The following is a 24402-nucleotide window of genomic DNA, read 5'->3' as shown; positions in this document are numbered from 1 at the left end:
CCACACGAAATCGACTTCATAGCAAACAAAACACGCTAATCCCGAAAATAGCGACTTGTTTGTTTTCATGCAAAGCAACAATTTTAGCACAAAACCTAGCTACAGAAACATATGTAGTTTCGCTTCATTTACACAGAAATATTTTCTTAACAGGTGCAGCATATGACATTAAATCCAAGATTATGAACAAGGCTGGATACTCGCTGGACAACCGAGACACGTACGTTTCAGCCTACAGCATGGAGGGAGCAGAGGGTGCCCCTAACAATTAGGCTGTGCTCGTGTAAGTTCTCGATTCTGTATTCAATTTCTTTTGGTTCTCGAGAACAGATGCCCGTCACAGCCGGTCTAACGTGGAGACTGTGCACTAAGTCTGTGTCACGCTTACCGGGACAGATAATTACCTATGCACGGGAATGAGAAACAGCAAGGGAGCCCTCATGAGGTGTAAAATGGTTCTACACATGATAAACGAAAGAAGGCCCAGACTGAAAACATCATGTAATGTGTTATTGGAGCAACCCTCGTGAAAATAAGATCAAAATTTTACTTAATCATGCTGAGTAAAGGCATGGTAGTGAAAGTTCTGAATAATGATAGACCAGTTACAGCGATGAAAGGTTTCAGACGAGACGAATAAGTTGTTCGGTCCGATAGGGCATGTTAGCTTGTAAGCTGCAGTCATTCGGTTATTTTCAGTTTCATTCAAATAAAACGTAAGCATTAATTTTATTTTTGAATTAATCACTATCAATAGCAATTTTTACTACGATATCTGATGTCTTGTTAACACACGTAGAAGTATCCGTATAAGATGTTAGAAGGATCATCTCATACCGTGAGTGCAATGACGAGTGGCACTCCTAATTGCTAGGCACTTCTGGTGCTATGGCACCAGTAAAATAATTGACATCAGTAGCGGGAACCAAATAAGCATGACCCAGAAGCCAACCAACAACGAGAAACTGAAAGATTGCTTCATCAACACTACCAAAGAAAGAAGAACTGGGGACGGTAAATGTGGAATCAGTGTTGGTTTGTTCTTTCGACGTGAATGGAAAGGTTAATCAGAATTTTAGTTACCAGGGTACTACAGTTAATCATCTACCTATAAGTGATGGAACAGCCGGCCACGGTGGTCAAGCGGGTCTAGGCGCTTCAGTCCGGAACCGCACGACTGCTACGGTCGCAGGTTCGAATCCTGCCTCGGGCATGGATGTGTGTGATGTCCTTAGGTTAGTTAGGTTTAAGTAGTTCTAAGTTGTAGGGGACTGATGACCTCAGATGTTAAGTCCCACAGTGCTCAGAGCCATTGAACCATTGACTGGTGAAACAACTGCATGAGGACCTACGGAAAAGCACAGCCTACATTGTGGCGAAAAAATAATTGACAGCTAACCACGACAACCTCTCAGTAACACAGTATTAAGTTTTAAGCAGGTCTTAGTCATTAAAGAAATGAATGGTTTCACATGCACTCTGGGCGTTTTTACTTTTCGTATTCCCTGCAGTGACAAGGGATCTAAAAGGAAAACTTTTAAAGAACAGAGAAAAGGTAGAACAAATTCCGATGTAGACACTCCACGACCAAATTTAGACAATTTGGAAAATGTTTCCTCCGATGGCTGAAATATTGGGACAGTACATCCTAAACAAACTGTTTTGAGTGTTATGTAATTTTGTAAATGGTCTGTGACAGACAGAACGTGTCCTGTATGTATAAGGCTAGTTACTCTTGGTTTCACCCTCATATGTAAATCAGCCAGGGACGACGTGACAGACATTACAGATATTGTTGGCAAAGTGGACTCACATTCGGGTGCCCGCGTTTCATAGTCGGTCCACTGAGGTAGTCTGTGCAAAGGTTCCGCTTGGTTGCCTTATAACTGTTCAGGCCTGTCCAATGTAGCTATTTCAATTCATAAAATGTGTTGCACAATGCCTGCGTTAAAGAAGGATACTGTGAACAGCCTATTTATGGCTGTATGACTATGTCACCTGCTAATTAAAAACTCGCTGTTGTTATACAGTATCACAAGCTGTGAGGTAAATGAATTATGACCATCTTGGTAAACTGTTGACTCAACTGTAAGGGTACGTAAAGTTCACGATGAAACATCGCACAACTTCTTTTCTGCCGAATTGAGTAATTTTGTTCTTTCTCCGTCTTTTTCTTCTTTTACTACTACAATTACTTATTATTATTATTATTATTATTATTATTATTATTATTATTAATCATTATTATTATTATTGTTCTTGTTGTTGTTATCATCGTATAGACCAACAAAAAATCAAGATCAAATGTATATATTCTTCTCCATCATTCGATATTTTCTGTTTTCCTGTATTCTCATAGCTGTTGTAGAATACTGGATATGATACCTACATACGCAGTTGCTTGATCCCAGCTTTTTTTTTTCGTTCACCTACAAAACGTACCTTAATATTTTATTTTTTAAGCAAGTTTCTCTAACTTTGTAAATACAGTCAAAGAAGTCCACATTCCTTTTTTGCTGCAATTATTGACATTTTAATTTTTTTTTATAAAACTCTTCCCCTTCATCAACCTCCAATCTCGTTACGTTAATAAAAAATGGTTCAAATGGCACTGAGCACTATGGGACTTAACATCTTAGGTCATAAGTCCCCTAGAGCTTAGAACTTCTTAAACCTAATTAACCTAAGGACATCACACACATCCATGCCCAAGGCAGGATTCGAACCTGCGACCGTATCAGTCCCGCGGTTCCGGACTGCACCGCCTAGAACCGCACGACCACCGCGGCCGGCCTTACGTTAATATTGTAGGCATTTTGTCTTCCCTGTTCGTTTAGCCTTTACTGTTTGTAAACCGCCTGTCCGACTTACAAAACATTGTTAAGCGTGTAGGTTCACAGCCATTTTATTATACAGACATCAAAAAAAGTTTTGCATCACCACACTTCCCAGAACTCCCGAAGATAGACGTTGATTGTGGATATTGTATCACAGACTCAGTACCTATGACTGTTCACAGATGTCATTAAACCCGCCAAAAGATTTAAACAACCTTGCATGAGCAGCGCCTATTAGACGAAGGAGGTCCGACAGCTGATCAGTTCCAGTCATTCCATCAGTAAGGAGGTACACGGCTCGTGTTGTCTGTAATTCAACAGTGCCTAGACCGTCAATACCGCGGTTCGATCGCGTCCACATTGTTACTTTGTGCCAGGAAGGGCGCTCAACAAGGGAAGTGTCCAAACGTTTCGGAGTGAATCAAAGCGATCTTGGTCGGACATGGAGGAGATACAGAGAAACAGGAACTGTCGATGACATGCCTCGGTCAGGCCGCCCAAGGACTACTACTGCAGTGGATGACCGCTGCATACGGATTAGGGCTCAAAGGAACCCTGACAGCAAAGCCACCATGTTGAACAATGCTTTTCTTGCAACCACAGGACGTCGTTTCACAACTCAAACTGTACGCGATAGGCTGCATGATGCGCGACTTCACTCCCAACGTCCATGGCGAGGTCCGTCTTTGCAGCCACGACACCATGCAGCGCGGTACAGATGGGCTCAGCAAGATGCCGAATGGTCTGCTCTCTTCGCCGATGAGTGTCACATATGCCTTCAACCAGACAATCGTCGGAGACGTGTTTGGAGGCAACCTGGTCATGTTCAACGCCTTAGACGCGCTGTCCAGCGATTACAGCAAGGTGGAGGTTGCCTGCCGTTTTGGGGTGGCATCATCTGGGGCTGACGTACGGCACTGCTTGTCACGGAAGGCACCGTCAATGCTGTACGATACGTGAATGCAATTCTCCGTCCGATAGTGCAACCATGTCGGAAGCATATTGGCGATGCATTTATCTTCATGGCCGACAATTCGCGCCCCCCATCGCGCACATGTTGTGAATGACTTCCTTCAGGATAACGACATCGCTCGACTAGAGTGGCCAGCATGTTTTCCAGACATGAACGCTGTCGAACATGCCTGGGATAGACTGAAAAGGGCTCTTTAAGGACGACGTGACCAACCAAGCTCTCTGAGGGGTCTACGCCGAATCGCTTTTGAGGATTGGGACAGTGTGGACCTACAGTGCCTTGATAAACTTGTGGGTAGTATACCACGACGAATACAGGCATGCATCAACGCAAGAGGACGTGCTACTTCGTATTAGAGGTGTATAGCAATCTGGATCACCATCTATGAAGGTCGCTCTGTATGGTGGTACATCATGCAATGTGTGGTTTTCATGAGCAATAAAAAGGGCAGATATGATGTTTATGTTGATATGTATTCCAATTTTCTATACAGGTGCCAGAACTTGCTGAACCGAGGTGATGCAAAACTTTTCTGTTGTATATATAAATAAAAAGTAATCATAAGAGGGAATTGTGAGAAACATCTATAGACAGAAGTTAAAGTAAATTCATGTGTAAGGTATTCAGAAATCCCCGCTACAAACTTCTAAGATCTGTAGAGGTGAGTAAGTACATAATATTTTCAATAGGAACCCATATCTGGAAACGTACCGTTTCCGTTCTACGATTATTTCAATTCAGGAGTGTAACTCGTCCACGTCTTCTGAAGGAAACAGAGGGGTCTCAGAGTTGCTTGTCCTTGGACGCAAGATGGTAGACAAGATGACGTAGGTACAATGTTTGTAACAACGTTGGTGGTTGTTACATCGAGCCGCTGTTGTAAAGCATCAGTACTGTTCTGTACGTACAGTATGCTAGGTTCTTTTTTATTTTGGAGTAATGTAAACACGTAATTTTTAAGTGTTAATACAAACAAATGTAGTTATGTGATAAATGGAAGCTTCGTTATATTTCAGTTCGAATTTTTACCTAATAATTCGACGGCGTCACGCCTAATTCAGTTCCTTAAACAGAAGTGGATGAGTTAAATATCTGAACTGAATCCGTCGTAGAACGGAAACGGTCCGCCTCTAGACATGAATTCATATTCAAAATATCATGTACCTATTTCTGTTTACAACACCTAGTAGATTGTAATGGGAATTTCTGAACACCCTGTACAAGTGCTGCAATCGTAATAAGTGATGTTTTTATCTTTACTAAGTAGTTCCCTGACAACTCTGGAGGTTAGGAAAGAGACTGGTCCTGTCATCTTTGGAAAGGCTTCATAATCTTCTGATTAGTATAAGTACTGGGTAACTGTTTGAAATGAAATAATAAAATTCCAGTTTTACAATATTTAGCCCAACCTGTGAGTGTAGAGTCACTGCTCTGATCACACCACATGAACGTTTGATACTTCAAAAAGTATCAACTGCATTATAAAATTCGAAAGTCACAAATGATGTTCTGTACCTATATTAGATGGTAAAAACTCCTGTAGTCGATGGAGTTGATGGTTCGATGAAACTATCCAGCAATGATGTACATCTTATGATACCGTAGGCTATTCTGAAATGTGTAACACAAATCCCGTCTGTTATTTCATTAATTTATTTCACCTTATCACATGATGGCCTTCAGGCCATCTCTTAGATCAGACCAGATTTTACACATGTAGTACTTCTTACATTTTAGTTGCTTAAGGAATGTCAGTACATTCAATGTGATATATAGTAATAAGATAGTACTGATAGAATTAAAAAACTGTAATTTATCTAATGACAGTATGAATAACAATACTAATTATGAACTAACAGCTTTAATACAGGGTGGGGCAAATAAAGGTAGCTCGAAAACCGGAGTTCCAAAGTTGCAAAGAAACACAGTAGAAGAAAGAAAATACAGTACTAACCTAACTACAGCATATGTTGAAAGTGACCACCATTCATCTCTTGGCACTTTTGGGGCTTGATTAGAAATTTGATGTAGGCAGATCGTAGTTGGACTGCTAGAATTGTTGCAGTCTCATTCGAAACGTTCTGCTGCATTTCTTGAAGACTATGAGGGTTTTTGAGAGACACACAATGTAATCGCACACTGATAAATCAGTGATCGAGGTGGCCAGCTAGGGCCCCGATCAGGCTGACCTCTGCTAATAATTCTGTTAGGCGTGAAGGCAGTAAAATTTGCTCCGAAGTTCTGCCTGCTGTATAGACAGTTGCCCGCCGGAGTGGCCGAGCGGTTCTAGGCGCTCCAGTCTGGAACCGCGCGACCGCTATGGTCGCAGTTTCGAATCCTGCCTCGGGCATGGATGTGTGTGATGTCCTTAGGTTAGTTAGGTTTAAGTAGTTTTGAGTTCTAGGGGACTGATAACCTCAGAAGTTAATTCCCATAGTGCTCAGAGCCATTTGAAAAATTTGTTCTCCGTTTTGGCCGGCCGGGTTGACCGAACGGTTCTAGGCGCTACAGTCTGGAACCGCGCGACCGCTACGGTCACAGGTTCGAATCCTGCCTCGGGAATGGATGTGTGTCATGGCCTTAGGTTAGTTAGGTTTAAGTAGTTCTAAGTTCTAGGGGACTGATAACCTCAGAAGGTAAGTCCCATAGTGCTCAGAGCCATTTGAGCCATTTTAACTGTTTATTCCATAATTTTCGTGGAATTTAAAATTTCTATATTTGTAAGTCTTCATCTGTTTTGTGTAAATTGTTGTCAGTATAGCTGTGACCTACCTAATCAACTGCAACTAGTAATTGTTGGTGTTTTAACTGGTTGTGTTGTAATAAATGCAAATTTAAAGTGAAACTTGTGGGTGATTCATATTCCCCGGTTCCTCGTCCTCAGTAATGCTAGAATTAATTTTTTTATTAAAGCTTGTGTTAGTATATTCGCATTGTGAAGGGACAGATCAAGATAAGATGGCTAGTTTTTATGAGGCACTCAGTGATGTAGTTGTTAGAGTAAAGGACAAGGACAGTGTTCTGCTAATGGGTGATTGTAATGCCAGGATTGGAAATCGAACAGAAGGGTATGAAAAGGTTATGGGTAAATTTGGAGAGGATATGGAGGCCAACAGGAACGGGAAACATCTCTTGGATTTCTGTGCCAGTATGGGCTTAGTAATCACAAACTCCTTTTTTTAAACATAACATTCACCGGTATACTTGGGAAGGCAGGGGAACCAGATCTGTGATTGACTATATAATAACAGATCAGGAATTCAGGAAGGCTGTGAGGGACACACGTGTATTCAGGGGATTCTTTGATGACACTGATCATTATTTAATCTCCAGTGAAATTGGGATTGTGAGGCCGAAAGTGCAGGAGGTCTGGTCTTTATGTAGGAGGATAAGAGTGGAGAAATTTCAGAATAAGGAAATCAGGCACAAGTACATAACAGCGATCTCAGAAAGGTACCAGTTAGTTGAATGTAGTCAATTACAGTCTTTGGAAAAGGAATGGACATGGTTCAGGGACACAGTACTAGAAGTGGCTAAAGAATGTCTTGGAACAGTAGTGTGTAAAATTAGGATGAAGCAAACAGCTTGGTGGAATGACACAGTCAAAGAAGCCTGTAAAAGGAAAACGAAGGCGTATCAAAAATGGCTACATACTAGAACTCAGGTAGACAGAGAAAGTTTTGTTGAAGAAAGAAACAAAGCCAAACAGATAATAGCAGCATCCAAAAAGAAATCTTGGGAAGACTTTGGAAACAGGTTGGAGACTATGGGTCAAGCAGCTGGAAAACCATTTTGAAGTGTAATTAGCAGTCTTCGAAAGGGAGGTAAGAAGGAAATGACAAGTATTTTGGACAGATCAGAAAAACTGCTGGTGAATCCTGTGGATGCCTTGGGCAGATGGAGGGAATATTTTGAAGAGTTGCTCAATGTAGGTGAAAATACGAACAGCAATGTTTCAGATTTCGCGGTAGAATGGGATAGGAATGATGATGGAAATAGGATCACATTTGAGGAATTGGAGAAAATGGTCAATAGATTGCAGTGCAATAAAGCAGCTGGGGTGGATGAAATGAAGTCGGAACTCATCAAATACAGTGGAACGTCAGGTCTTAAATGGCTACACAGGATAAATGAAATGGCCTGGGAGTCGGGACAGGTTCCATCAGACTGGACAAAAGTAGTAATCACACCAATCTTTAAACATGGAAACAGAAAAGATTGTAACAACTACAGAGGAATCTCTTTAATCAGCGTTGTGGGTAAAATCTTCTCAGGTATTGTTGAAAGGAAAGTGCGGAACAGGGAATTGTATCTATGCTTTATAGATCTAGAAAAGGCATATGACCGGGTTCCTAGGAGGAAGTTATTGTCTGTTCTAAGAGATTATGGAATAGGAGGCAAACTTTTGCAAGCAGTTAAACGTCTTTACATGGATAGTCAGACAGCAGTTAGAGTTGACGGTAAATTGAGTTCATGGTTCAGAGTAGTTTCAGGGATAAGACAAGGCTGCAATCTTTCTCCACTGTTGTTCATATTATTTATGGATCATATGTTGAAAACAACAGACCGGCTGGGTGAGATCAAGATATGTGAACACAAAATAAGCAGTCTTGCATATGCTGACGACTTAGTTGTGATGGCAGATTCGATTGAAAGATTGCAAAGTAATATTTCAGTGCTAGATCAGAAATGTAAGGACTATGGTATGAAGATTAGAATCTCCAAAACGAAAGTAATGTCAGTGGGAAAGAAATATAAACGGATTAAGTGCCAAATAGGAGGAACAAAGCTAGAACAGGCGGACGGTTTCAAGTACTTAGGATGCATACTCTCACTGGATGGCAACATAGTGAAAGCACTGGAAGCGAGATGTAGCAAAGCTAATGCAGTGAGCGCTCAGCTACGATCTACTCTCTTTTGCAAGAAGGGAGTCAGTACCAAGACTAAGTTATCTGTGCACCGTTCAATCTTTCGACCAACTTTGTTGTATGGGAGCGAAAGCTGGGTGGATTCAGGTCCCTTATCAATAAGGTTGAGGTTACGGATATGAAAGTAGTTAGGTTGATTGCAGGTACTAGTAGATGGGAACAATGGCAGAAGGGTGTCCCAATGAGGAAATCAAAGAAAAACTGGGAATGAACTCTATAGATGTAGTAGTCAGGATGACCAGGCTTAGATGGTGGGGTCATGTTACACGCATGGGAGAAGCAAGGTTACCCAAGAGACTCATGGCTTCAGCAGTAGAGGGTAGGAGGAGTCGGGGCAGACCAAGGAGAAGGTACCTGGATTCGGTTAAGAATGATTTTGAAGTAATAGGTTTAACATCAGAAGAGGCACCAATGTTAGCACTGAATAGGGGATCATGGAGTTATTTTATAAGGGGGCTATGCTCCAGACTGAACGCTGAAAGTCATAATCAGTCTTAAATGATGATGATGATGAAGCTTGTGTTAAGATTTTTTGGTGAGTTAGTGGAAGAAAAGAAAAGGAGGCGCTACAAATGGTAGCAGAGTGTGGTTATTGTCCTTTCTGACCAGTGGTGGTATAGTTAGCATTTTGCTTCTGTGTTTGCCTTTGCTGTATAGCAATCTTGGATAAGTATTTATTGATTTTTATTTTTGTTTTATATTGTATTCCATTTGACTTGTGTCGTGATGGGGCAGCGGGACTGTCCCGGTGTCGCCTTTTTAAAGAAGGAATAATTGGACTACGAGTTGAGTATTCAGCAACATCCCACCATCCCACCATCCCACACAAGGGGGGGGGGGGGGGGGGCGAATTGGTCGCTAGATTGCGTGGGCCCTTGACTAATCCGGTCGTCATTTCGGGCGAACTTGTTGGACAGTTCAGTGATGCTTTACGTTTGATTGGTAGCGCCCTTGAGGAGTTGGCCCAGAATATTGCATTTCTCCACAGTACACGTGTCACCTCGAAACATAGGGGGAGATTACAAGCCCAGTTATGTTACTGGTACTCGCGCATTCGTGATTTGTAATTGTTGTCGTTAAACAGAGAACAGCAGCACCTGGTTGGACACCTTATCCAGAAAGTAAGCGGCTTGCAGATTAATGCCAGTGTGTCGGGGTTGGAGCATATTCGTGATGATGATGAAGAAAGTTTGAGTTCCTTAGACCATGATAATCAAAGTTTGCAGGGTCAACGGTTTAAGGGGTAAGTGTCGGAAATGTCTGCCAAATTGCTTAATCCCATTATGTACCTTCTGCAGGGGATTTCCCAGTTAATGATTGAAAATAATTCAGAAGGTGTTATGGTTAACTGTTAATCTTGAGATACATGCTGATGCCTTACAGGTTTCCCAGATAATTATTTTGCGTCTATTGTATCCTTTATCTAACGGTGTTGTTATTGAAATTTTTTCGGAAGTCTTGCTCGGGCAGGCTATTTTGTGTGAGTTGAGAGATTCCATTATCAGCCGTAGACTTTCACCTAGGGTTCGGCAATACTTGGAGAGCGGAGGGCCAATATTATTGGATGGTCCAGGGGTTCAATGACAGCTTGTCCCAGTATGTTGAGCGGGTTCGAATGGCCGTTCGCGAGCTTAATGTGTCTGTAAGTGAACGCGATGCTGTTCTAGTTATATTGCAGGGAATGAGACCCGAGGACCGGTAGCGGACCCAGTTTGTTCCGGAGCCGCTTTCGTACACCGATTTGACGAGTCTGATTGATTGCATTAAAGCGTTTAGTTTTGTCTATTAACGTCGTCAGGAAATATCCGCTGTTCAAGATCAAATGTCGCTTGTTAAACAGCGTAAGGGGCCGCTTCTCTCGTCAGAGATACAGCGTATATGTTTTAGATGTAGATCACTTAGTTTGCGATTACCATCTGCAGCGAACGGCTGGTGTGAGCAAGTGAAGCCTGAAGAGGAGGGGGCGGGGTTTTCAATTTCGACCTCCTAAAGGATGCGCCCATGTTAAATTGGTGTCAGCGGCTAGGCTTCCCCGCATCTGCTCCCTGATTAATCATGAACCTCTTTGCGCCCTGCTAGATTCGGCGTGGTACTTGGAGTTTCGTGCCTTATGAAAATTCTCTTCTTTGTCTCTCTCCACGCAGGGATGTCGTGCGATAAATGGACAGAGTTTGCCCCTGGTAGGGGAGATAAGGGGAGACATTGTGATAGGCGGCTTTTCATGGCCGGTCCATCTGTTGGTCGTTAAGAATTTGTCCGACAATCTGTTGTTGGGATGTGATTTCATTTTCAAGGTTGGGTTGATTCTTGATTTTGCTGGTGGTACCTTTAGTTTCGCCTTTCGCCCGAGCGAGAAATTTGCCTTTTGTTCTTGTCATGGGTCCCTTGGGTTAAAAACCGTTAATAACGTGGTTTCCCAGTTCGATGTTGATCATCTGCTTCGGCTTGAGGGAAACCGTTTGCTTCAGTTATTGCAAAAATGTGTGTGAAATCTTATGGGACTTAACTGCTAAGGTCATCAGTCCCTAAGCTTACACACTACTTAACCTAAGTTATCCTAAGAAAAACACACACGCCCATCCCCGAGGGAGGGCTCGAACCTCCGCCGGAACCAGCCGCACCGTCCATGACCGCAGCGCCTGAGACCGCTCGCCTAATCCCGCGCGTTCTCAGTTATTGCAACTTTATCCTCAGGTTCGTACTAATCGATTGGGTGTCACCGATCGTATTCATTATAAAATCCGTCTGGTTGATGATATTCCTGTACGTCAGGCTCCTTACCGTCTGTCACCCGCAAAGATGCGGTGTTACGCCGAATGATCGACGAGATGCTAACCAATGGCGTTATCAGGCCATCGACATCTCCTTTCGCGTCGCCGATATTTTTAGTGTCCAAGGAACAGGGTGAGGACTATCGTCAGGTCGTCGATTATCGTCAACTCAATCAGAAGATTATATTCGAGTCGGTCCCCACGCCTGATCTTCGTAACTGCTATATGTGGCTTGTTGGAGCACGTTGGTTTTCTGTGCTCGATTTAAATCAGGCTTATTATCAAATACCGCTTAGCGAGGATTCTAGACCCGCTACCGCTTTTTTAACCGATTGGAATTTATTTGAATTCAGTCGTGTTCCTTTTGGTCTTGCTACCGTTGCATCGGTTCTCTCACGCATATTAAATAACTTTTGGGTGATCTAAAGTTTAAGTGTGTCTAAAATTATTTAGATGATGTTCATCTAGATCTACATGCATACTCTGCAAATCACATATAAGTGCCTGGCATGGGGTTCATCGGTCCAACTTCACAATTCTCTGTTATTCCAATCTCGCATAGCGTGCGGAAATAACGAACACCTTTACCTTTCCGTACGAGCTCTGATTTCCCTTATTTTATAGTGGTGATCAATTCTCCTTATGTAGGTCGGTGTCAACAAAATATTTTCGCATTCGGAGGAGAAAGTTGGTGATTGGAATTTCGTGAGAAGATTCCGTCGCAACGGGAAAACGCCTTTCTTTTAATGATGTCCAGCCCAAATCCTGTATCATTTCTGTGACACTCTCTCCTATATTTCGCGATAATACAGAACGTTCTACCCTTCGTTGAACTTTTTCAATGTATTCCGTCAGTCCTATCTGGTAAGCATCCCACACCGCGCAGCAATATTCTAAAACAAGACAGACAAGCGTACTGTAGTCTTCTTAGTAGATCTGTTACATTTTCTAATCGTCCAGTCTTTGGTTAACGTTCCCCACAATATTTCCTATGTCTTCCTACCAATTTAATTTGTTCGTACTTGTAATACCTAGGTATTTAGTTGAATCTACGGCTTTTAGATATGACTGAGTTATCGTTTAACCGAAGTTTAACGAATTCCTTTTAGCACTCATGTGGACGACCTCACACCTTTCGTTATTTAAGGTCAACTGCCAATTTTCGCACCATTCAGATATGTTTTCTACATCGTTTTGCAATTTGTTTTGATCTCCTGATGACTTTATCAGTCGATAAACGACAGCGTCATCTGCAAACAACCTAAGACGGTTCAAATGGTCCAAATGGCTCTGAGCACTATGGACTTAACATATGAGGTCATCAGTCCCCTAGGCTTAGAACTACTTAAACCTAAATGACCTAAGGACGTCACACACATGCATGCTTCAGGCAGGATTCGAATCTGCGACCGCAGCAGCAGCGCAGTTCCGGACTGAAGCGCCTAGAACCGCCTCGGCCACAACGGCCAGCACCTTAGACGGCTGGTCAGATTGTCTACCAAATCGTTCATATACATAAGGAACAGCAAAGGGCCTATGACGCTATCTTGGGGACCGCCAGAAATCACTTCTGTTTTACTCTTTGACTATCCGTCAATTACTACGAACAGTAACCTCTCTGACAGGAAATCAAAAATCCAGTCACATGACTGAGACGATATTCCACAAGCACGCAATTTCACTACAAGCCGCTTGTGTGGTACAGTGTCAAAAGCCTTCCGGAAACCCATAAACACGGAATCGATCTGAAATCCCTTGGCAATAGCACTCAGCACTTCATGTGAACAAAAAGCTAGTTGTGTTTCACAGGAACGATGTTTTCTAAATCCATGTTGACTATGTGTCAATAGACAGTATTCTTCTAGGTAATTCATAATATTTGAACACAATATATGTTTCAGAATCCTGCTGCGTATCAAAGTTAGCGATATGGGTCTGTAATTTAGTGGATAACTCCTACTACCTTTCTTGAATATTGGTGTGACCTGTGCAACTTTCCAGTCTTTGGGTACGGATCTTTGGTCGAGCGAACGGTTGTATATGATTGTTACGTATGAAGCTAATTCATCAGCATACTCCGAAAGTAACCTAATTGGTATACAGTATGGACCAGAAGACTTGCTTTTATTAAGTGATTTAAGTTGCTTCACTAATCCGAATATATTTACTTCTACGTTACTCATGTTGGCAGCTGTTCTCGATTAGAATTCTGGAATATTTACTTCATCTTCTTTTGTGAAGGCATTTCGGAAGGCTGTATTTAGTAACTCTGCTTTGGCAGCACTGTCTTCGATAGTATATCCATTGCCATCGCGCAGAGAAGGCATTGATTGTTTCTTGCCGCTAACATACTTCACATACGGCCAGAATCTCTTTAGATTTTCTGCCATGTTTCGAGACAATGTTTCGTTGTGGAGACTGTTATAAGCATCTCGCATTGAAGTCCGCGCTGAATTTCAAGCTTCTGTAAAAGATCGCCAAACTTGGGGATTTTGAGTCCCGTCGTTTGTTAATTTATTTGGTATAAATCTCTCAATTGCTGCCGATACTTTATTTCTTTGAATTGAAGCCACATCTGGTCTTCACTTACATTATTAATTTGTAATGAGTGGAAATGGTCTCTCAGGAAAGTGTCAATAGAATTTTTATCTGCATTTTTGAATAGGTATATTTTTCGCTTATTTTTGGAGGATTTGGGGATTGCAATATTCAGTCTCGCTACGACAACCTTTTGTTCACTAATCCCTGTATCGCTTTTGATGCTCGTAATTAACTCAGGATTATTAGTTGCTAAGAGATCAAGTGTGTTTTCACAACCGTTTACTATTCGCGTCGGCTCATGAACTAACTGTTCTAAATAATTTTCAGAGAATGAGTTTAGCACAATTTCGGATGATATTTTATGTGTACCTCCGGAATTAAACATGTATTTTCGCCAACATATCGAGTGTAAATTTAAGTCAGCACCAACTATCATCGTATGAGTCGGGTTCGTGTTTGAAATCAAACTCAAGTTATCTTTGAACCTTTCTGCAACGATATCATCTGAATTGGGAGGTCGGCAAAAGTATCCTATTACTATTTTATCCCGGTTGACAACAATGACCTCTGCCCATATTAACTCACAGGAATTATCTACTTCAATTTCGCGACAAGTTAAACTACTTCTAACAGCGACAAACACGCCACTGCTAACCGTGTTTAACCTATCCTTCCGGAATTCCGTTAGATACTTCACAAAAATTTCGGCTGAGCTTATATCCGGCTTTAGCCATCTTTCAGTGCCTATAACGATTTGTGTATCAGTGCTTTCTATTAGCGCTTGGAGCGCTGGTACTTTCCCAACACAGCTACGACAATTTACAAATGTTACACCAATGGTTCCTGTCTCTACGTTCTTCGTGTGTTCAGCCTACACCGTTTGTGACTGAAGCCCTTTTTGTGTTTCCCCGAGATCCTCCAACCTAAAACACCGTCCAGTCTACACCATACATCCCCTGCTACCCGTGTAGCCGCCTCCTTCGTATAGTGGACACCTGACCTATTCAGCGGAACCCGAAACCCAACCACCCTTTGGCGCAAGTCGATGAATATGCAGCCTACACGGTCGCAGAACCGTCTGAGCCTCTGATTCAGACTCTCCACTCGGCTCTGTACCAGAGGTCTGTAGTTGGTCCTGTCGACTATGCTGCAAACGGTCAGCTCTGCTTTCATCTTGTAAGCAAGATTTGCAGTGTTTACCACTTCTGTAAGTCGCTCGAAACCAGAGAGAATCTCTTCTGATCCAAAGTGACACACATCATTGGTGCCAACGTGAGCAACCACCTGCAGCTGGCTGCACCCTGTGCTCTTCTTGGCATCTAGGAGGACTCTTTCCACGTCTGGAATGACTCCACCCGGTATGCACGCGGAATGCACAATGGTTTTCTTTCCCTTCTTGTCAGCCAAGTCCCTAAAGGGTCCAATAACGCGCCTAAAGTTGGAGCTCCCAACTACCAATAATCCCACCCTCTGTGAAGGCATGGATCTTGCAGGCTGAATGATTTTCTCTGAAACAAGACAGGCGACAGCATCTGGCTCAGCGACAGTGTCAGCCACAGACAGCACCTGGAACCTGTTTGTCAGACAAACCGGGCAGGCCTTACGTGCAGCCGCCTGGGAAGTCTTTCGCCGCCTGCTTCGCCCCGGGGCGACCTCCCACTCGACCACAGGTGAGGGGTCAACCTCAGTGCGAGCAGTAACTGGGTTGGCCGCCGGTGAGGACCGATAGGAGGACTCGGACGTGCTGGAGGTCCGTTGGTTCCCCACGGCCGGCCCACAACAGTGGTGCCCAGCCACCACAGCCTCAAGCTGTGTAACCGAAGCCATCACAGCCTGAAGCTGATAGCGAAGTGTCACAAACTCGGCTCGCATCTGCACACAACAATCGAAGTCCCTGTCCATACTAACGACCGTGGAAAACTAAACTATGCAGGTAAACGGACTATCGGCACATTCTGCGCAACTCTACTGTAGACCCTGACGAAATCGCAGGTACTATGTCTAATAATACATAGACATTCAAAAACCTAACTACCGATTCACTCAGGTGAAACTAAATAATTCGTTCCTGATTAGGAACTTGCAAAATGTCACAAAATCTGTTTATTTTCTGACGTAAACGAAATCGTGAGAACTGTGGCTATTGGATATTAAATTTACAGGTAGAAACTCAAGAAACCTTACTATTAAAGCACACAGATAATATAAAAATAAAACTCTCTCCTGGTTAGGAACTCGTAAATTCACAAAAGCAGCTACTCCCCTGTTGCTGCCTCTGTTTCGGTCGGCTACTACTGCCAATTTTGATGAACATCTTCAGCATTTGGGGTTGGTTTTGGATCTTTTGAGACACGCTGGGTTAACTGTTAAACCTGACCAAATTAAGTTATGTCGCGGCGTATTTGCTTTTTTGGGCCACTTGGTTTCGGGCGACGGGATCAGAGTTGATCAAGAACGTATTGTCAGTTTAAAGCGGTTCCGTTCTCCTCGTAATAAGAAGGAGATTGCCAGATTTATAAGTATGGTCAACTATTTTCGCAAGTTTGTTACCAATTTCGCTCACTTAGCCGCTCCTCTGAATAGTTTGCGTAGTAACAACAGCGAGTTTCAGTGGGGAGAGAGCCAACAAGCGGCTTTTGAGGCACTTAAAACAGCCCTTACTAATCCTCCCATGTTAGTAGTACCTGACATCAGTAAAAACTTTATTTTTCAGACGGACGCCTCGAGGGTCGGTCTTACATGTGTTCTTATACAAGAAGTCGATGGCGATGACGTCCTGTCGCTTATGCTTAGAGATGTTTATCTGGCGCTGAATCCAGCTATTCTGTTTATGACTTGGATGCATTGACCGTGCTCTTTGCCACTGAGAAGTTTAGATTTTACCTTGAGCATCGCGAATTTTCATTGGAAACTGATAGTCAGGCATTAAGTTGGGTGTTGGCCCGTCCTCGAAAAACTGGGAGAATTGCTCGTTGGGCGGTTCGAATTTCCGCCTTTCGGTTTAAGGTCAGACACATTCGTGGTGCCGATAACCTCGTTACCGATGCCTTAAGCCGTATGTTCGCTGAGGAGGAACAAGATTTGACTTTTATATAGCTCTAGAGAGTAACATATTGTGGTCGAGTTTACACTCCTGGAAATGGAAAAAAGAACACATTGACACCGGTGTGTCAGACCCACCATACTTGCTCCGGACACTGCGAGAGGGCTGTACAAGCAATGATCACACGCACGGCAAACGGACACACCAGGAACCGCGGTGTTGACCGTCGAATGGCGCTAGCTGCGCAGCATTTGTGCACCGCCGCCGTCAGTGTCAGCCAGTTTGCCGTGGCATACGGAGCTCCATCGCAGTCTTTAACACTGGTAGCATGCCGCGACAGCGTGGATGTGAACCGTATGTGCAGTTGACGGACTTTGAGCGAGGGCGTATAGTGGGCATGCGGGAGGCCGGGTGGACGTACCGCCGAATTGCTCAACACGTGGGGCGTGAGGTCTCCACAGTACATCGATGTTGTCGCCAGTGGTCGGCGGAAGGTGCACGTGCCCGTCGACCTGGGACCGGACCGCAGCGGCGCACGGATGCACGCCAAGACCGTAGGATCCTACGCAGTGCCGTAGGGGAACGCAATGCCACTTCCCAGCAAATTAGGGACACTGTTGCTCCTGGGTTATCGGCGAGGACCATTCGCAACCGTCTCCATGAAGCTGGGCTACGGTCCCGCACACCGTTAGGCCGTCTTCCGCTCATGCCCCAACATCGTGCTGCCCGCCTCCAGTGGAGTCGCGACAGGCGTGAATGGAGGGACGAATGGAGACGTGTCGTCTTCAGCGATGAGAGTCGCTTCTGCCTTGGTGCCAATGATGGTCGTATGCGTGTTTGGCGCCGTGCAGGTGAGCGCCACAATCAGGACTGCATACGACCGAGGCACACAGGGCCAACACCCGGCATCATGGTGTGGGGAGCGATCTCCTACACTGGCCGTACACCTCTGGTGATCGTCGAGGGGACACTGAATAGTGCACGGTACATCCAAACCGTCATCGAACCCATCGTTCTACCATTCCTAGACCGGCAAGGGAACTTGCTGTTCCAACAGGACAATGCACGTCCGCATGTATCCCGTGCCACCCAACGTGCTCTAGAAGGTGTAAGTCAACTACCCTGGCCAGCAAGATCTCCGGATCTGTCCCCCATTGAGCATGTTTGGGACTGGATGAAGCGTCGTGTCACGCGGTCTGCACGTCCAGCACGAACGCTGGTCCAACTGAGGCACCAGGTGGAAATGGCATGGCAAGCCGTTCCACAGGACTACATCCAGCATCTCTACGGTCGTCTCCATGGGAGAATAGCAGCCTGCATTGCTGCGAAAGGTGGATATACACTGTACTAGTGCCGACATTGTGCATGCTCTGTTGCCTGTGTCTATGTGCCTGTGGTTCTGTCAGTGTGATCATGTGATGTATCTGACCCCAGGAATGTGTCAATAAAGTTTCCCCTTCGTGGGACAATGAATTCACGGTGTTCTTATTTCAATTTCCAGGAATGTATTAAGTTGATTTTACGCGGCCAATGTGATGCCAAAGAGATGGTTTTAAGAATAATTTGTAATCCCCTTTTATATGCTGAATTGTTCAGGGTAAAACAGAGTTGTGTTAGAAGCATTTTACATACATTTATGATTTATTGTGCTATTCCCATGATTTAATCTATGTGCCCCTTTTAATGGCAACTAGGAATAATATTGCTGACAATATCAACTTTAATATTAATAACAAAAAAAAATTCCCTGTGAAGAGAGACCATATAATTCGATCGACAGCATGGTAGACTTTGATGGAAATGTGAATGTTTCTACAGAATTTCTAAACTCTATGCAAGTACCCGGAACACCATTACACTGCCTTCCATTTAAAATTTGATCTCCGATCATACTACTCAGAAACCTCAGCCCACCAAAACTATGTAATAGTACAAGGATGATTGTCAAACAGCTATCTAATAACATCATCGAAGCCGAATTTATGACAGGAAAGTGCAAAGGACACACACTATTTATCTCCAGAATACCACTGATCTCTATTGAACTGTCATTCCAATTTAAAAGACTGCAATTTACAATCAAATAAGCCTACAGTTTTACAATTAAAAAAGCGTAAGGAAAAACTTCAAAATATTGCGGCATCAACCTCAAAGACTCCTGCTTATCTCACTCTCCATAATGGCGACAAGCTTTTACCGGGTATCAATGTATGATATTAAACTAATTATGTACCGAAATAAGTAACACCGAACAAATATCTTGTGAAATGAAACTAGTGTGCATGAACAGAAAATTGGAATCATTTGTTTCTAAATATAATTCTATGTAGTGTTAGTGTATCATAAGAAAAAGCACTCCGTCTTCACCCCACGAGTGGCCTACCGGGACCATCCGACCGCCGTGTCATCCTCATTTAGGATGCAGATAGGAGGGGAGTGGGGTCAGCACACCGGTCTCCCGGTCGTTACGGTGGTATTCTTGACCGAAGCCGCTACTATTAGGTCGAGTAGCCCCTCATTTGGCATCACGAGGCTGAGTGCACCCCGAGAAATGGCAACAGTGCTAGGCGGCCTGGATGGTCACCCATCCAAGTGGCGACCACTCCCGACAGCTCTTAACTTCGGTGATCTCACGGGAACCGGTTTAGCCAAGGGCGTTGCCTGTGTCATAAAAAATAAAGGATGAAGAAGGAAGATTAGGATTTATCCTTCTGTAGATGAGTACTTTATTACTGACGGAGCAGACACTCGGATTATGGAAATATGGGGAAGGAAATCGGTCATGTGCTTTTCAAAGGACCTATCTCGACCTTTTCCATAAGCGATTTAGGACACAACGGAAAACCTAAATCTAGAATGCAGGATGGGTGAGAATTTGAGCGCCCGAATGCGAGTGAAGTATGTTACTAATAAAATCAAAATGACATAACTGTGACGAAATGCATTGTCCGTGCAAATATCAAAATGCAGCCTCTTCATTTACCTTTGTCCCGCTTCTACGGTTAATATTGGATTTGGCATTGTTAATTGAAAGGGCAACCGGATGTCCTTCCCGTCGCCATCCCGTTATTCCCCCTCCCCCCCCCCCCCCCCCGCCCTAAATTATGGGGGCGGATTCCATTCGGGGCCGGCGCACGTGTCTGAATAACGGAAACGACGTTCTAACACGTGCGGCTCTGCCACAGTGTATACGAGTATAGCAGAATATCAGAATATTGTTACTATATGATAAAGTATCAACTGTGTCTGAAAGAGCATATATGTAAAGACATCGCAAATAAAACATAACAATAACATATTATCGTCTAAATTTTTCGTTTCAAGAGATTCATAGTGCCGTAATTGACGCTCTGAAAATTGTCTACAATGAAACAGTTCGGCTGCAAGCTTCCGTTGTGTTATATGTCCACTGATGTGGTCTCCGAAGTGGACATTTTGCAGACTAATCCGTATCCCATCAATGAGCTGATGGAGTCGGGAGCTAACATTTTGGCGTGGCAGCCATGAATATGACCGCTCCTTATTCTGCAGAGTGTAACAATGCGCTACGTAATACCGCTACCGGTGGCAATCCATTTGTCGGGCAGACAATGGCAGCACGTTTCCATGGGGTGCGGCGCGCTGTCTCGCAGAGCGTGGTCTATGATAGCAGCAGAAGCACTCCCTCTGCGCTCTGTGGCCTGCTATCGCCGCCTGCCGGCAGCCACTACGCAGCCCAGCTGGGCTATTGTGCTGGCACTTACAAGTGCCTCTGATGCCACCCGACGGGCAATCCGCTTCACAGAACCAGATACGAGCCGCCGGTCATTCTATGGGACTTGAATTTCAGCCGTCCCGCTGTCACAGAGAAACACCGCACGGCCGGGCCGCATAAGCACCTAAGGTGTTAATTTGCACCACAGCTCCAATGTAAAGAGATGGGCAGTTTCCATTACTGAGATTTATGTTCAGCTGTCCTACATCAAAGTGAATTATCTGAACCTCTTAAATAAATTCAGTAATTTGTGTGTGAGGAACTTTCCCACATTTATTTTAATTTCGGTGCTGTTCCCTAAATTAATTACTAATGACTAAAAACCAAATTAATTACAACGTGACGAACGCGTAATGTGTCTCCTTTTAATTTCTTTTCTTCTTTAGAGGGAATAATATTATCGAATTGTTTCACTGCCTTGTATTACAATGGCCGGCCGGTGTGGCCGAGCGGTTCTAGGCGCTTCAGTCTGGAACCGCGCTACCGCTACGATCGCAGGTTCGAATCCTGCCTCGGGCATAGATGTGTGTGATGCCCTTAGGTTAGTTAGGTTTAAGTAGTTCTAAGTTCTAGGGGACTGATGACCTCAGATGTTAAGTCCCATAGTGCTCAGAGCCATTTGTATTACAATGACTCACTTGATCTCCTGTCCTTTTTTTCCTCCATTGCCATCCTCTTCATCCCGAGTACTACCTGCAACCTACGACCTCTAGTATCTGATGGATATATTCTAATACCTGTCTTTCTGTGCAATTCTTGTCCTCTACATATATATCTACGTGGCTTTTCTGCAACTCACACTTAAATGCCTGGCACAGGGTTCATAGAACCATCTGCACAATCGTTTTCTATTATTCCTTTCTCGAAGAGTGCGCGGAAGAAAGAACGACTATATCTTTCCGTGCGAGTTCTGATTCCCATAATTTCTTATGGTGATAGTCTATTCTTATGTAGGTCGGCGTCAGAAAAATATTTTCGCATTCAGAGGAGAAAGATGGTGAATGAAATGTCGTGAGAAGATTCTGCCGCAAGGAAAAAGTTCTTTGTTTTAATGGTGACCAACCGAAATCCTGTATCATGTCAGTGACACTCTCTTCCCTATTTCTCGACAATACAAAACGTGCTGCTCTTCTTTGAATTTTGTCCATGTACTCTGTTACTCCTATCTGGTAAGGATCCCACACTGTGGAGCAGTGCTCCAAAAGAGGACGGACAAGTTCAATGTAGACAGTCTCTTTAGTAGATATCTTACATTCCTAAGTGTTCTGCCAATATAACGCATTCTTTGGTTTGCCTTCCCCACAACATTTTCTATGTCTTCTTTCCCAATTTAAATTGTTCGTAATTGTAATTCCCAGGTATTTAGTTGAATTTACGACCTTTAGATCCAACTGATTTATCGTGTAATGGCAGTTTAATGGATTCCTTTTAGCACTCAATTGGATGACCTCACACTTTTCATTACTCAGTATCAATTCTCAATATTTGCATTATTCAGATATCTTTTCTAAATCAGTTTGCAATTTATTTTGATATTCTGATGGGTTTACTAGATGATAAACGACGGCGTCATCTGCAAACAAACTAAGACGACAGCTCAGATTGTCTTGTAAATCGTTTATATAGATAACGAACAGTAGAGGACCCATAACAATACCTTAGGGAACGCCAGAAATCATATATGTTTTACTCGATGGCTTTCCGTCAATTACTACGAACTGTGACCTCTCTGAAAGGAAATCACGAATCCAGTCACATAACTCAGACGATATTCCACAAGCACGCAATTTCACTACAGGCCAGGTACGGTGTTAAAAGCCCTTTGGAAATCTAGGCAAATCTAGAAATACGGAATCAATTTGAAATACCTAGTCAAGAGCACTCAACACTTAGTGTATTTAAAGAGCTAGTTTTCTTCCACAAGAACGATGTTTTCTAAATCCGAGTTGACTGTGTGACAATAGGCCGTTCTCTTCGAGGTAATTCATAATGTTCTAACACGCTTTGACTGTGTCTTACCTCTAGCATACTTTACATACGACCGGAATCTCTCTGGACTTTTTGACAGGTTTAGACACGAAGTTTCGTTGTAGAAATTATTATAAGCATCTCGCATTGATGTCCGCTCTAAATTTCGAGCTTCTGTAAAAGATCGCAAATCTTGGAGATTTTAGATTCGTTTAAATTTGGCATGCTCTTGTCGTTGTTTCTGCATCAGTGTTCTGACCCGTTTTACATACCAAGGGGGATCAGCTCCGTCGTTTGTTAATTTCTTTGGTATAATTCTTCCATTTGCTGTCTAACTATTTCTTTGGGTTAAAGCCACATATGCCCTACACTTACATTGGTAATTTGGAAGGAGTGAAGTTTGTCTCTCAGGAAGGCTTCAAGTAAAATTTTATCTGCTTTTGAGAGTAAGTGTATTTTTCGTTTATTTTTGGAAGGTCTGGAGGTTACAACATTCAGTCTCACTAAGACAACCCTGTTATCACTAACCCCTGTATCCGTTTTGATGCTCGTTCTTAGCTCAACATTATTTGTTGCCAAGATGTTAAGTGCGTTTTACTATTCGCGTGGGCTCATGAACTAAGTGCCAGAAATAATTTTGCGTCTAGCACAGTTTCGGATGATATTTTATGCGTACTTTCGGATTTAATCATGTATTTTCGCCATCATGTCGAGGGTAAATTAAAGCCATCACCAGCTATAATTGTATGAGTCGGCTACGTGTTTGAAATCAAACTCAAGTTTTCTTTGAACCTTTCAACAATCGTATCATCTGAGTTGGGACGTCAGTAAAAAGATCCAATGATTATTTTATTTCGGTTGCCAAGAACGACCTCTACCCGTACTAATTCACGAGAACTATCTGCTTCAGTTTCGCTACAAGGTAAACTACTTCTAACAGCAACGAACACACCACCGGCAACTTTGTTTAGCCTTTCCTTTCGGAACACCGTTAGGTTTTACGCAAAAATTTGGGCTGCACTTATATCCGATTTTAGCCTGATTTCAGTGCCTACAACGATTTGAGCATCAGTTCTTTCTATTAGCGCTTGGAGCTCTGGTACTTTCAGGAATCGTGAGCTCTGTTTTCATATCGCAGGTAAGATTGGCAGCCTTTACCACTTCCGATAGCTGCTCGAAACCAGAGAGAATCTCTTCGATCCAAATCGACACACATCACTGGTGCCGACGTGAGCCACCGCCTGCAGCTCGCTACACCCTGTGCTCTTCTAGGCGTCCGGATGGGAAATGGAATGACTCCACTAGGTATGTATGCGAAGTCCACATTGGTTTTCTTCCCCTTTTGGCAGCAGGAAGAGGGATCCTTCATCCATTTCGCTTCTGATAATACTAAACATTGGTTCAAATGTGCTAAGTTATACTACAACATTCTAAATGCCATTTACTATGATTATTATTAGAATCAGTTATTATTATTATTATTGAGAGGGTTTTGTAATGTGTTTGGTGTTTGTTGCTCTTGGTCAGATATAAGAGAGACCCTAATCTGGTCAGACTAAATAATCAATAAATAAATTATTATTCACC

The sequence above is a fragment of the Schistocerca gregaria genome, chromosome X (assembly GCF_023897955.1).
Source record: "Schistocerca gregaria isolate iqSchGreg1 chromosome X, iqSchGreg1.2, whole genome shotgun sequence".
Taxonomy (NCBI): Eukaryota; Metazoa; Arthropoda; class Insecta; order Orthoptera; family Acrididae; genus Schistocerca; species Schistocerca gregaria.
The sequence above is the reverse complement of the archived record's forward strand: the minus strand, read 5'-3'. Positions refer to the sequence as shown.